The 16,507-nt window shown below is 37.1% G+C and overlaps 1 non-coding gene across 1 annotated transcript; it reads left to right on the top strand.

Annotated features, from left to right (window-relative positions):
• Nucleotides 1-12,757: 12,757 nt before the first annotated feature.
• On the top strand, nt 12,758-12,887 carry LOC149299403 (small nucleolar RNA SNORA35). The gene has a single exon (XR_016272360.1). It is a non-coding gene; the product is annotated as a small nucleolar RNA SNORA35 (small nucleolar RNA).
• Nucleotides 12,888-16,507: the final 3,620 nt, after the last annotated feature.

Below are 16,507 nucleotides of genomic sequence, written 5' to 3' on the forward strand. Positions count from 1 at the left end.
AAAATCAAAGCAGGTAAAGATAACCAGATGACCAGAGGGATCGAGGAGGTGTGCATTTGGAGATAAGCGAGGAGATGTATGTAGGGGAACTACTATGAAGACCTTTCTAAGTGACACGATTTTAAATTGAATACTGAAGTGAAGCAGCCTATTCAAGATAGATTGTAAGGTGGAAAGAGAGGTATGAACTAGATCAGCTAAGACTGGGTTGCAGTATTCAATACAAAAGATAATTAGGGCATGAACTAGAGCTTTATTTGCATGTCATGTTAGAAGGGGGAAAATGTGGGCAATGTTTTTAAGATATTAGAATTGTGTATACATCCAGTTAGAAACAGAGACAATGTAATTAGTGGTATGATCAAACAGTGAAGGAGAGAGATCAGGGTAGGAAAATGGATTTAGGTGTCATCAGCATACAGTGGGTGCGGTAAGCCAAATGAAATTAGTTTGCCACATGTGGCAGTGTAAAGTGAGAACAAAAGAGAACACAGAATTGAACCTAAAACCTGTAGTACACCATCTGAGAGGGGTAGCAGAGAGGAAGAGTTACTTTATCATCTTGTGGTACACGCTCCTCCGTGTTGGCCCCTTTTTGATATATGATTAAGGTAGTTACTATTTTATTCCATGCTTAAAGAGCAGAAACACCTGTAAAGCATTTTAATGAAGAAATCCTTAAGTAGACATTAAATTCAATTCATAAGGTTAACCAAATAGTTGGATTGAGTTGAATTACGTTGAACCTAATGATGTGTTTCTTTTCCTATGGAAAGAAGTAATCTTGTAACACACAAAAGGCAATATTTGCTCTTGCATACTTACTATTGTAATCTTTTTAAAGACTGATTAAAATGTAATACAGAGCCAAAAAAATTAACGTTATACCTAGGGACTCCTAAAATATTATATAGGATATTCTAAGGCTGTTGGACTAGCCATTGCTTTAATTATCACCATTCTATACAATGCCCTTTTAGTTATAATGCTGAAGAAAGTACTTGTGGAGCTTATCAAATAAATCAGCGGTCTGTTTTTTCACAAAGCCTCTTTATCTACTAGTAAGAAAAAGCCCACAAAGGTGTTTTTTCACATTTCTCTACACAAACCGTACTTCCTTTTAGTAAAATGGTTTCCCATGTTTCGTCACTTACTTATTTGTAAAACAAGGCACATTTTTTGTAATATATAAATATTTCCTCATCTACCAATTATTGTAGTCGACCAGTATGAGTTAAGAGAAGAAACAACTGTTAATGACCTTTACACTTAGTAAAACATTGAACTTCATGAGAAACGGCTTTAAGAGACTTTAAGAGGAATTCATTGATATTCTTTAGGGCAATTGTTATGAAACATGTGCAATTTGCTGCCCAACAGGTGCAAATTAGAAGTCTGTAAATTATGTTTATTTTAAGTTCCCTTTGTTGGTAGGTATTTTACTCCTGATAACTGTCATCAGTCATAGTTGAAGTAATTGCCAGATTTATTTTGCTCCTATGATTATTGTATTGCTGCTTCAACATGTGTGCAACTATATTGTGCTCTGTTACTATCATAACAATATTGGCTGCACTTTTGGTAATGCAAATTGAATTTTGCTTTCAATAACAGACATGATAAATGAGACGTGTGATTAATAGAATAATTTTTCCTATGATTGTCCAGTAGGCCGCTGCATCTTCCATTGTATTATTAAAGAAGGCTAAAGACTTCTATGTGTTTCTCTAAGCATTGTAGACATAACAGGCTGCATAGATAACACCAAATATCTGGTAATTTGATACCAATTCGACCATAGACAGCAATACAAAAGCACTGTGATAAAAAGGCAATATTTTTTATCTAGTACAACAGAGTAAACTTTAATGTGTTCTGTTCAGGTTAAGTTATAGTGTGCTTTAGCGTTACATATTAACCCACACTTGACGTAAATTAAGCAAAAATTAAAAATGCTGTGTTTAAAGATCTGCTTTATTAAAATATTGATCTGAGTATTGGAATCACACATGGATACAAGAAAATGGTTATTGCGCTCAATCATCTCTTCATTTTAATTATAATTTGTTTTGATTTAGAAGGCAATCCTAAAAGAGAAAAATTGGTAAATAAATGCAAATATAGGCAAGGCAGTGAAATCAATAAAGTTCTCTTATTAGAAAAACAACATGATGAGAAGAAAATCTATAGACGAGTGGTGCTGTAAAATGCAGGCGCAGAAAACAAGTCACAGTTTTCAGATATCCCAACTTGAGCACAAGCATCTTGGTCATGAAACATTTTGTCCAGTGACATATTCTGGCTTCAGCCAACTAGACCTAGAGTGACAGGTCCAGGGGACCGATCACCATCTTGAACGATCAATCCCCCTGGTGTGTGATTGAAGGGCTGATCTCTGATCATCCCAGCAAGGCCATTTACACTATGGAGGGCTGTGCCGAGTGAGCATAACATCTGCAGCATGTATTAAAAGGCGCTGGGTGCCTTTAAAACACAGAGAGCCAAGATATAATGTTGACCATGGGGGGAGTGACTGGGGGAGCTTCCGCGAGTCAGGCCTATGGCAAAGCCCAAGGTAAATAAATTGTTGTTTGTAAAGTCTGAAAAACCACCTGTTTTTTACCCAATTTAAATAGATAGACTGGCATCATCACTGCTTAGTGCTTATCATCAACTACTTTAAATATATCTTATTGCATACTCGAAGACGTAATATGTAGTATAAAGCAACTTTTGTGCTGCAAATACATTTCTAAAAATAAATACTAAATTTAGTATTAATTGTACTGTCCACCTTGGCAGACCTTAAAGTTACATTGTGTTTACTTGTGCAGTAGGTGTCATATTAATATCATCAAAAGAAGATGAATTGTGGTCAATCATACTTGTCAATATTCTTTTTCTCTAGTCTATCTACAAAAGAATGTAATTAAACAAAAATGGACAGCAAATGAGAAAGTGATGGGAATCTGTCTTGACAAAACTTACACAAGATTCAAGTGCTTCATCCAAGTAGATGTTTTACCCCCTTCAATGGTCCAGAAAGATCCAAATTCAGCTTTTGCTGTGGTGGATATTTTGATGTATTTTACTAATGAACATGCTATGACTGTGTCATACATCAGTTTAACATATATAGTCTAAAGATATTCAAGGTGATTCTTACCAATGTGTCACTCAGAGAGAGAAGAAGTTCTCCCTAATTCAAATAATACAAATATTATTGAAGAGACATTCCTTCAGATAACAAAGTGAAGCTAAATGTTGATATAATTACCGTTAATTGACATGCAACATTCAGTACCGTTCCTAGAACCTGCAGGTCATCCTACAAAGATATTAAAGAAAGATACATATGCTTACTTATAAATTTCAAATGCTTGGGTCAACAGCATGAATTTTTTATTTTTAATATCTACATTGTCAAAGGGAAAGTTATTGGGGTCTGTTCATTAACAAGTTGGGTAGTTTAACGTGACTTAACATACTCTTCTGAACCGACAAAGCAAAATAAGTATGTGCGATTACATGCATTTGTGTGTTGCAGTTGAGCTTATTCTAGTTGATATGCAACTTCTAACTTCACAGTATTATATGAAAAAAACCCAACAAATATTTATATTTTTAACCATAGGAAGCCAATGAGTCACCCATGCCTTCTCTGAGGGTTTATTATATAATACCTGGTCCCAACACATCAAACAGCCCTAAAAAAATTTTACCGCAATTTTGAGAATTTCAAAGACAAGTTTATCAGCTGTTTCTCCAACTGTGTCTCCAATTTTTTCCTGCAAGAAAAAATGTATGCTGGTTAGCAAACATTTTCCATATTTCCATGATAATTACTTTTACAAAACTATAGTGTGGAACAGATGTTGTAAAAGAGGCTTGATCTATTGTATTCTTCATAATGTTTTTTTTATCATGCCACTTATTGTCATTGAGATTCTATATTATAGAAGTTAACCATTTGCAATCATATTATTATATGCCCTTAACATGTAAGATGCTAATTATTTTCCATATTCATAGAACTAACTTACCAAAAACTCCTTTGTATCAAGAATTTCATCAACAGCACAACCAGCATCTTTCTAAAAAGAAAAAAATGTTAATGTTAGGGACCAGGAACCAGAAGGACACAAAACATATAGTGCAAAGCACCTTTTATTGTAAAAAAAACCCAAAGAGGTTAACAAAGCAAATTCGTGATCCAGGAGCGTATATTATTATTTATTATAATCTTTTATTTGTATAGCACCAACAATTTACACAGCGCTTAATACAATACATATATTCAAGGGGTATGACAAGACGAGAATTAGGACAAACTGATACATTAGGTAGAGAGAACCCTGCTCGCAAGCCTACATTCTTGAGGGAATGGGGTGACAAACATAATGCACAGAGAAAGAGTGAGAGGTAGTGTGGTGGTTGTATCCGTGACAAGGAAGTTCTAGCAGCTAAGATGGTATGCTTCTCTGAAGAAGTGAGTTTTGAGATGTTTTTTGAATGTTGGGAGGGAGAATGAATGCTGAAGGTTCGGTGGAAGTAGATTCCAGAGATATGGGGCAGCCTGAGTGAAATCTTGTAGATGGGAAAAGGAAGAGGTGATAAGCGAGGAGGAGAGCCTTAGCCCATGGGTATAACGTAAGGATCCAGTAGGGGAGTATTTGTTTATAAGGGCAGAAATGTATGGAGGAGCAGTGTTAATTTTAAAGGTAATAGGGAGCCAGTGGAGGATTTCACAGAGAGGGGAAGCAGAAGAGGAGCGGCGTGCAAGGAAGATAAGCTTAGCAGCAGAATTTAGGACAGACTGCACAGGAGAGAGTCTACAGTGGAATGCCAACCAGAAGAGTGTTGCAGTAGTCAAGACGGGAAACAATAAGTGAATGAACCAGAGTTTTGGTGGATTCTTGGGTAAGGAATGGGCGGATGCGAGAGATGTTTTTTAGGTGCAGCCGGCAGGATCTGGTGAGGGACTGAATGTGAGGGATGAAGGAGAGGTTTGAGTCAAGGATGATCCCAAGGCATCGGGCCTGGTTAGTAGTAGAGATAGTCATGTTGTTAATGGTGATAGAGAATTCAGGTAGTGGAGTGGAGATGGAAGGAGTGAATGTGAGTTCAGTTTTAGAAAGATTAAGTTTCAGGTAGCGTTGTGACATCCATGAAGAAATAGACAAGCAGTTGGTAATACGGGACATGAGAGATGGAGAGAGATAAGGAGAACACTGGTAGATTTGGGTATCATCCAGATGATACTGGAGGCCAAATGAGTCGATTAGTTTGCCAAGAGATGAAGTATAAAGAGAGAACAGCAGAGGGCCAAGGACTGAACCTTGGGGGACGCCAACCGAAAATGGAAAGGGTGATGATGTCTTGCCAGAGAAGCTGACAGAGAAGGAACGGTTAGAAAGATATGAGGAGATCCAGGAGAGAGCTGTATCTCGAATGCCTATAGAAGCAAGTGCGTCAAGAAGAAGGTGGTGATCTACAGTATCAAAATCAGCAGAGAGATCAAATAGTATTAGAATGGAGAAGTGACCTTTTGCTTTGGCAGAGAGCAAGTCATTGGAGACTTTTGTTAGAGCCGTTTCAGTAGAGTGAAGTGGTTTGAAACCAGACTGTAGAGGATCAAGGAGGGAATTAGAGGAGAAGAAGTTAGTAAGGCGATTGTACACAATCTGACAGTTTTTAAAATGGGTAGTGGGAAAATATTAATATTCAGGCATATAAAACAAAAGTAATGTATTACCAAAGCAATATGCAGTTCCATTAGAAATTGCCTGTATAATTCCTCATTATCCTGGTCCTATGAAAAGAAAACACATTTTAAATGTCCATGTTTTGCTGGTTTTATAACATGACATATAATAAGTGTGCCAATAACATTAACAATAATTTGTGTTTTAGTTGCTTTATAGCTTAAAACTATATATATATATATATATATATATATATATATATATATATAAAAAAATCTGTAAAGCAAAGGTGAAAAAATTGTTTCAAGAGACGATTGTAAAGAACATTTTCCATGGTTACTTGGTAAGCAGTAAAATTTGGTTATTTCTTGGGGATGTATTGCCAAAAGTAAGAGAATGTCTCCATTTTTGCTTATGACCGTACAAACAATATTATAAACAACATTTCCTCAGATAAGGTCTAATAACAAGGTTTGTTTTACATCCGTGTGTTGGTAAGCATAATCACTGAGGATTTTGTGAGCCCCTTAAAAAGGTGTTTTTAATTATGTATTTAACACCCTGAAAGTTTATGAAACAGGAGTGCCCTCTTCCACTTCTGTGACTGTATGTCTTAATGTTCATGTTATGGTCAATCTTGTATTTTGTCAGTTTTAATGTTGTCGTTAAATTTCACTCTCCTGTATTGTAATAGCACTATGGAATATTGTTATAGGAGTGGCAGAAGGTTCCCCCCCTTTGGCCAGCATGGAAGTGTTGGTACCTTGAGGCTGCGTCTGAACGGGCTTGGGGAGGCAGGTCTAGCGGGCAGCAGATAGCACCCGCTGGGCCTAGCAGCTGGCAGGTTGTTATTGGTTAATGTGGCATGATATGTTTTCACGGGGAATTGTTAATAAAGCTGTGGTCAATGCCCTTACCCAAAACAATGTTTCATCTCTTTATTTAAGGTAAGGGTAAATGTGTTTGGGTTTTCTTGGGGCATCTGGGCCTAAACGTTCAAGTAATTTTATGGCAAATCTGCAGGTCATCCAAATACTCATGGAAATGCATAAATCTAAAACAATGGTGCATGATACTCTTCTGAATTGTGTGTATTCTTCTACATCTTCTAACATGTTCCCAGCAATACTTAATGGGTTTAAATTCTGGTTTAAATAGTATTGTAACATGTCAATACATTACCTTTCCTTGTGCATAGAGACAGAGGAGTTGCTGGAGCTTAACAATGGAAGCAGGGACATTCACCTAAAAATACAGCATTAGTGGTGTTTTTGTATAAGTTGTTAAGTTGTATGTAATTGTGATCACACTGGTAATATACTATTATGACTGGAAACGGGAACTGATCACGTTAGTTCAACAATTTGATGGCAAAGTATTGGTACAGCATAATAAGTTGTCTAATTTTTAAAGGTTTTTTTACAGACTTTCAAGGTAGTCAACACATGATCCTTGGGCATGTGCTGAAAAGGATATTTTATGTTAAGATGTACATAAATACAAAACTCATTCCTCAGACAAAAAAAGTTTATATTCTCACCTGTATGAACCAAAGATTGAATGGGTAAGACAAATGGATTGTTTAGGAACATAACATCTTGATATTTATATGCAAGTATTTAATGCTGAACAAATTTGAAAATCTTCTATGACCATATGTAAGGGAAGTCTAGATCCAACTGTTATTTCAAATATGTCCTGTACATGTTTGAAATAACTTATGTGTTCTGCACAGATTGCCAGTGAGGAATGTTTTTTGTATTTCAACACTTACATATTGTTACATCGGGCAAATCCTTAGGGAATTCACTTTCATGGTATTTTGACCACCTACTTAATCGTTATAATTCAGGTTTATTACTTTACTATGATCAAAGAATATTTGAATCCTTATATGTTCTAAATGTTAAATGTATTTGTTTTTATTTATTGAAATATTGAGATGTACCAATTTCAGTGTTCTGAAGTACTAAGAAACAGCCATCTATCTAATATAATCTTAAATCACTTGTTATTTTTTAAACATTACACCAAATGTCTTTTACAATTGTAGGTTCTCTTACATGCATACATATTTTGTGTACTTTATAAATACAGTGTAAGCCTGCAAAATTATTAAATCATTTACTAATCATATTAAAAATAACAATTTACAATTCCACAGTCCATCTACCAAACCTTTTTTGATTATGTTATCTAGAAAGAAATTAATCAACTTACCAAAGCAGGAGCTTAAAGCCACCAAAAGAAATATCAAGGCAGCCTTCATGTTAGTTAGAATAGGATAACAAGCCTTCAGATAAAATAATGAATGGGTATCTAAGTCTGGTGACAATCTGTCTAGCGCTTTGATATTTATGTTTTAAGACCATGATTACATCATGAATTTATATTAAAATTGGCAGCCATGTATATGAGATTTTCACTAACCACGACCACTTTTTAAGGATGTGGGTTCTAGGATTACACTTAATCACAAAAGTAATACAAATAATTATGGTGTCATTGGTATTTACTGAGCTTCTTTCGAATGCATGCAGTTTACCATTGTATTTATCTTTAGTTTAATTAATATCATATTTCAACATAATAATATGAATATTGTAAACCAATACTTAACATCGGCGTCATTTTTCGGAAGTTCCAGCTGGGTTAGGTCAGCGGAGATACGGACAAAGATAGAAGATTGAAGATAGCCGATAGAAGATAAGGGAGAAGATGAACAATAGAAGACAGAAGATGAAGCGGAAGAGGTTGGCAGAGAAGGTAGGGGAACATTTAGAGAGCGTAAGAGAGAGTGAACAAGATTGAGAGAATGTGAGTGAATGGGGACCCATGAATTTTGGATCAGAATTTAGAGCTTTTTTCTCCGTTCTCATGAGGGGGAGGTCTGGCCTCATTTACGTTGCTTCATACAAATCGCACAAATTAGTAAGGTTCTGTAAATGTGGTATTCGTATCAATCACCCCCTTTATCAGCTGGTTTTATAATTATATTTTTATCTACAAGATGTTAGATAGCTTTTCTTTCCAATTTGCTTAAATTGTCATATGTATTACATCAATATTGTTTATATTTTTACAGATCTAGCCAAACAGTTTGTTCAAAGTTTTTGATGACTGAAGATTTATATGAATTCAGGCAGAAATGTGACTTATTATTAAGGGAAGTGTGTGTATAAATGAAAAATTATCATTGACCATTCCATCTTTGGATTGTTTATAAAATATTTTTTTATCAAACCTTTATTAATTTAGATTAATTTCACTTGATGTCATTTTTTTTTACTTACTGTAAATTAAAAATACCTGATTGGGTGGGACACTGTCACCTACCTGAATCGGCAGCCACCGGTATGGAGGAGAGGGAGACCCCCCTCTGGCAGCCAGCAGTCTCAGCTGCCGCCACGGAGGAGAGGTAGAGCCCCCTCCATCAGCCAGCAGCCTCAACTGCCGGTACCGAGGAGAGGGAGACCTCCCTCCGTCAATCAGGAACCGCAGCCGCCACAGAGGAGAGGGAGACGCCCCTCCGTCAGCCAGGAGCCACAGCAGCTGCTATGGAGGAGAGGGAGACCTCCCTCTGCCAGCCAACAGCCGCAGCAGCCGGCACGGAGAGGAGGAAGACCTCCATCCAGCTCCGTGAGCCCTCTGGTGATAAGACTGCAGGCACCTATGCTTATATACTACAGTCTTGACACACTCAAGATGGCCACCGAATTCCACCAAATGGGAAGTGTCGTCAGACTTTTCATATTTTGGCGCCAAAACCTCTAATTGTTGCCTAATCACTTCCCATCCTTTATAAACCCTCAGTGGACATCAAGACCTTGCCCTCTGATGCTCATGCCTATGTTTCATAGTGCTACTCCTCGTCTTCAGTGTTTGACCATGGCTTGTTTATCGTATTTCCCAGCCTCGGCTTGACCTTGAACCTGTCTGCTCCTTGTGTCCTACCTGCATCAATGTCTCCAACCTCGCTATGCATGACAGACTCTTCTTTTTTCCTCTGCAATAGCTTTACCTCTTGTTCTATCCTTCTCCTCTTTTTTTCATAGGGTGCCCCATGTTTTCCTCCCAAACAAAGTGGAGGCGGGTCTCTACTACTAAAATCTTATGTCTCTTATATGTTTCTGGTATGGATGAATTTTGTATATAAGATTTATGTAATTTTTTTTTAACCCCTTGATGACAATTGCCGGTCCGGGCACATCACCGAAAAACATGTCGTTTACGACAATTGACGTGCCAGGACCGGCAGGTCTTTAAACGGGTGAAAAAATCGATCCGTGATCGATTTTTTCACTCAAACGGTGTTGCTCTAATGCCTCGACATCGAGGCATTGAGCAACACCAAAAAAAACATTCTGCCCCCCACGATCGTTCCTAGGGGCGAATAAAAAGCATGTTTGAAAGACTGCACGTCTTTCAAACATGGCGGTGCCCGCCGCAGAAAAACGGGTTTAGGAAGCGATCGTGAGTCGTTTCCTTTGCTTAGCTGGTGTTGCTAAGATGCCTCAGTAGTGAGGCATCTTTGCAACACCTGTTTAGCAAAGGAAGCGACTCGTGATCGCTTCCTAAATGCTTAACTTACCTTCCCGGTACCGGCATCTTCAAAACACATGCGGTGTTTCAAGATGGCGGCCCCATCAAGCCGGGGGGCGGAGTCTGCTGTCATCATCGGGGGGGTGTTGCTGGATGTCATGGACATCCAGTGAATAACACCCCTAGTGGTCAGATCACTCATAAGAGTGATCATGATTTGATAAATCAAAGGCAATGTTTTCTAAACATTGCCTTTGACCAGTATTGGATCTGCCTCCCTCCTTCACTTGCTTCTAGTGAGGGAGAGAGACAGATCGGTGTGTTTTCTGATATTTCAGGTATTCTCAATAAAATATATATATATATATATATATATATATATATATAAGAGCCACCCATTCAATATTAACCCCTTCATTGCCATTGATCACTGCATAAACAGTGATCTTGCATAGTGGCAATTGTTTTGGGGGTTCTTTTTTTTTACATTTTTTTTTAGTTTTTTTTTACTTTTTTTAGTTTTGTTTTTTTTATTAGAGCCATTAACCCTTTCCTTCCCCACTATTTTTGCTGCAATTGTAACCATGCAGCGGTATACGGCTGAGGAGGCGTATGCCTTTTTGGCCACAGATTCTGAGGCCACTGATACAGCGTCAGATTTGGACGTTGGTCAGTTCACAGATACATCTAGTGATCGTGCACCAGAGGCATGGGTAGCGCCTAATAGGTACAAGCCAGCTATCCCTCCTTTTTCTGGAATTCCTGGCATCAATATTGATGTTACAGGATTCACTCCACTGCAATTTGTGCAGGTTTTTTTGGGAGATGATGTCTTGGGAGACATTGTCGCACAAACTAACCTTTATGCCCAGCAGCACCGTGCTGCTAGCCCTAATTCTTTTTGGGCAAAACAGCCATGGACTCCCATTGACGTGCCAGAATTTCTTAAATTCTGTGCACTCACAATGTTAATGGGCATTATAAAAAAGCCCTCCATCCGCTCCTACTGGAGCACCAGCCCCATCTATAGTACCCCCATTTATGCCCAAACTATAACTAGGCAAAGGTATGAAATGATTCTTCATTTCATGCATTTTAATGACAACAGCCTGTGCCCCCCTAAGGAGCACCCCCAGTTTGATAGGCTCTACAAAATCCGCCCCCTGATTACCCATCTCGCTGCCAGGTTTCCGGAGGTTTTATGGAACTCTCTGCCAGAGGAAGTGGTAATGGTAAACTCAATAAAAGAGTTCAAAAGGAGCCTGGACGTGTTTCTTGAAAGCAATAATATTACAAGTTATGGATATTAGATTAATAGGGACAGAACGTTGATCCAGGGATTTATTGAACTTGATGGACTTTGGTCTTTTTTCAACCTTATGAACTATGTTACTATGTTACTATGTTACACCTGGAAAGAATATCTGCGTGGATGAATCCCTGATGAAATATAAAGGAAGGTTGGGATTCAAGCAGTATATTCCTTCCAAGCGCTCTAGGTATGGAGTGAAGGTGTATAAGCTCTGCGAGAGCGAGAGAGAATATACTCATGCCTTCCGGGTATAAGAGGGTAAGGATAGCTACCTTGACCCTCCAGGTTGCCCAGAACATCTGGGCACCAGTGCCAAGATTGTTTGGGACCTAATATTCCCCCTTATGAACAAAGGCTACCACTTGTATGTAGATAACTTCTATACAAGCGTCCCTTTGTTCAAGCTGCTGTATTGTTTCGATACGGTAGCTTGCGGTACTATAAAAAAGAACCGCTTGGGTTTCCCACAACACCTGGCACGTACCCGGCTAGGAAAGGGGGAGACCTCAGCTCTACGCCAAGAGGAGCTTTTGGCATTGAAGTTCAGGGACAGAAACGAGGTGTGCATGCAGAGCACCATCCACGATGAGAGAACCGTGGAGGTTTCTGTCCGTGGCAGAGCTGGGGTCACTAGAAAGCCAGTGTGCATCACGGCCTATAATAAGAACATGGGTGGAGTTGATCTGTCAGATCAACTCCTACAGCCCTACCTCATTATGAGGAAGACAAAGGCCTGGTACAAGAAGGTTGCAATTTATCTAATGCAAATTGCAACCTATAACGCTTTTTTGTTGCACAAAAAAGCAGACACTGGGCTGAAACTGTCTTTTTTGCAGTTTCAGCTCCAAGTAATTTCAGGTATCTTGTACCGTGATGCACCTGGTCCCCAAGTGGTGATGGGAACCAGCAGGATTGGGGCTACCCATTTTATTTTTAAAATCCCCCCTACAGCAAAGAAGCAGAATCCCCAAAAGAGATGCAGGGTATGCTACAGCAGGGGGCAAAGAAAGGACACCACATTTTACTGTCCAGGTTGTCCTGGAAAACCTGCACTCTGTGTCGGTAACTGCTTCAAGTTGTATCACACAGTTTCCCATTTTTTATTTTTTTTTTGTTCCTGCTCCATTTTTGCTTTTTTTTTGTTACATTTACTGTTTTTTAGCTTTTATTTGCTCCACCATTTTTTAAGCGTTTTTATTTGCACTGTCAAGTGAACCCTGTGTCCATTCCGTGGCATGAGGGACCGCTTAAGGTGCTAGATCAAATCCCTTCTTGGAGATAGGCCAGGCTTTCTTGTAACCTGTCCCTACTGATAGTTGGGTACAAGCATTTTTCTTTACCCAGATGTAAAACTTCCTAGTTGAAAAACTGAATTGCTCATGTTCCAAATGTGGCCCTTTTGCCCCCAAACAATCTGACAAACCCATGCATGTGGGGTATCAATGTACTCAGGAGATGTTGCTGAACACATATCGTGTTGTGTGACAGCAACATATACCAGGAGCTGTAATTTCACACCTGAAGTACAAAGTGTGTGAAAAAACACCAAAAACAATTACTATCACAACCAAGGGTTGGTGGTAGGATTAGTGCATGGAAAGGGTTAAACTATCAGCATCTAAAATTCCCTGGGGTGTCTAGTTTTCAAAAATATATGGTTTGGTGGGGTAAATTTAATTTGCTGGCTTCAAAGATGCCCCAAATACCACATGGAGACAGAATTACCAGATTCAGAGAAAAATGGTTTTGAATTAGCAAAACGCTACTTGTACTTATTGCCCCATAACGTGTAGAAGAAAGCAAAAAAACATAAATAATAATTTCTAAACTCGGGACAAATAGTAGAATCTATTTAGCAGGTTTTTTCAGTAGTTTTTTATGATGAATAAAAGATTTTTCAAATAAAAGTGAGAAAATGTGTTTTTTTTTTCAATTTGTCGTCATTTTTTTATTTTTATTATAGGAAATTACATCATATGAAAAAAATTATGGTGTCTGAAGAAAGCCCTTCTTGTCCTGAAAAAAACAATATATAATTTGTGTGGGTTTAGTAAATGGGTTAAGAGAAAATTACAGCTAAACACAAACACCGCAGAAATGATAAAACAGCCATTGTCACGAAGGGTACAAAAAATAGAATCAGCCTTTGTCACGAAGGGGTTAAAGTAGTAGATTAAAAATCCTTATTATTATGGAGCTTGGAGTAATTCCTAAATGTATTATTTTTATAATAATTTTTACCTCTCAAATCTTTTACAGTTTATTCTTTTTTAGATCTTTTGTTGTTGGGCATTCAGATGGCTTGATTAGGATTATAGCTGAGAGTGTTAGGTGGAAAGGTTGTAACGAAGGGAAAGGAGGGAGATAATGTGTGTGTGTATGTGTGTATATGTAACTGTATGATATTAGAGTGATTGGGCATTAGAGCGAGTTTTCAAATATATGCTTTAGTTAAAAGGGGATGACGAAGAAATATTTTTAACTCAAACAAGGTAAGGTTCTGGAGGTGTGATGGAGCAGCGGTTTGGGGTGTGATAGAGGGAGGATGTTTTAGTATAAGTGTGTATGTGTATGTGTGAGTGTTAGAGTGTGTTTAAGTGTGTGTGTAGTGTACACTGTAGTGTAAAGTGTAAATCCAGCCTTATGACTGGACTGGCCTTGCACCCAAAGCAAGAATTTTTTTTTTTCATTTTAGAAAACCTTGTGTTTTTACACAACTATTGTACAGTATATTTACACAATTTACTTCACAAAGACATTTTCTGTTTGTTTTTCTGTTTGTTTTTCTGTTTGTTTTTCTGTTTGTTTTTCTGTTCTGTCTAAACATTATTATGATTTTTGGGACTGAAGAACACTGTGATATACTCATATCTAGTTATTATTATGAGTATTATGAGTCCCTACATAAGAAAAACATCAGGGTAAGAACGAAAGGCATAGGCTTATTTGTCCCAAGAAAAATAGCTATCCCTACTAGTAGCCCAGGGGTTGTCACTACTTTGGACATTTGGATCTTTAGATGCAGTGGCCCACCTTTATTCTCCTCCCAAACATCAGAGGGCCAAACTAAGAAGAATAGGTCTAGATTCATGTAATAAACAACAACAACAGGATTTGCTAGACAATTGCTTTATTATAGCAAAGGAACATTAAGATAACATTGAATATAAGTACATGCCACTGAATAGCAAATTAAATGTGAAATGAAGAAATGTCTTTGGCTCAAAAGCTGTTGTAGTAAAATATGTTATCGATTACTGTAATCCATCATACCTATTCCAGAAACAGAAGAAAAATAAATAACTTCATCAAATATGTAATTTCAGTTTTACAGTTGAAGAAATGTAAATGTTGAGTTGAACTTTTGTTTCAATATGTGAGTATTTCCGAAACAGAATTTAAAGGCTTTTTTGAAAATATGAAAGGACCATGTTCATAGTTACGTTATACCACACACATATCAAGTTTATTCACCACCCAGAGGTATTTGTGAGTTGTTTTGAGCATCAGAGGCATACTAAAATGCCAAGGCAAATTAATTGTATAAATACATTGCCACTGCATAATGCATAGCTAAATCTGTGATATGAATTTCTATAATGCAACTATGGATTGTTCAGAGCCAGCACAACCCATTTAGAGAAACACAGAACTAGGGCTATCTCTTAATAATTCATAGTTATTCTAGTATATGCCTTCTTTATTCCTTGTCTACAGAATGTTACATGAAATTAACTAAAAAAAATATTTATCAAAAAGGGGCAAAGTTGATCACTACTGGCACATGTGGACCTGGGACATGCAATTTCCACACTGCTCCAATGATTATGTTAACTAGATAAAACGTATGGCATCTTAGGTTAAAAAGTTTCTTCAAGCCAAGCTAATGGAGCAAAACAAAAGTCAATATGGACAAAACACTAGGAAAGACGGAGCTGTGTGGGAATACTGATCTCAGTTGAATGTGAGTTTTCTGCTATATTGTTTGAGGTTAGAAATTAATGACATTATCATTAGAAATCTAGAGTTTGATGTTACACAAGAACTATTCACCTCATCTATGTCTGTCCATATTTAACATATATCATATTTAGCATACCCTTATGAAAAATATATAAAAAGTGTTGTATATAATATATACACGAAGAGAAACGATAAATCTGTTATATTAAATATTATCAGGGCATCTATGTACCACTTACATAAAATGTTGAATGTGCTTGTAGGTAAAATGGTGAGATTTATACTCTTTGCTGTTGAAGATTTCCAACAATGTTGGAAACAAATTTCTGAAAGAAACATTTACATGAATGTTAATGTCTTTAAAATTAGAAAAGTATTGCTGTACTAAAAATACAATGGGTCTAACAACATGCTTAACATTTTTTTCATTTGTCTTTTTAAAAAAAAATTCTTACATTGCATTTTACATTTTACTGTGGTTACCATTTAATATTTAACACATGTAATATTGCAGGATTTATTCCTAGTCACTGCTGCCTAATGCATTTTTATGTGTCATAAGTTAAATAGGACATAAGTTAACCTTCATTTAAACACAATCATAGCTCTTCTTGAAAGGTTTGGATAAGGATTTTCCCAGTTTCATGCAAAATTGAATCTGAACATTTTATGAAGATTAACTTCTCTAATAATTAATTATGTATAATGCACCAGTAAAAATGCATGCTGCTGACATAAAAAGTAATTATGTCTGTTATTTTTCTTACCAGTACTTTGTCCACATCTGCAATAAGATCAGCCTACATGTTAGAAAATAAAAAAAGGAAAAGTTGAAAAATACCAGATGCTATTACATAGAATTACATTTGTATAAAATTAATGTATTTAAGGTTTATGTAAGTCTAGCATAGAAAGGATATACATTTTGCTTGTTAAAATATATTAGAATATGTTAAATAGTATGTATGTCCTGACTACCCATTGA

The sequence above is a fragment of the Sceloporus occidentalis genome, unplaced genomic scaffold, assembly GCF_023333645.1.
Source record: "Sceloporus occidentalis isolate IW3139 unplaced genomic scaffold, rSceOcc1.0.p SCAF_28, whole genome shotgun sequence".
NCBI lineage: Eukaryota > Metazoa > Chordata > Lepidosauria > Squamata > Phrynosomatidae > Sceloporus > Sceloporus occidentalis.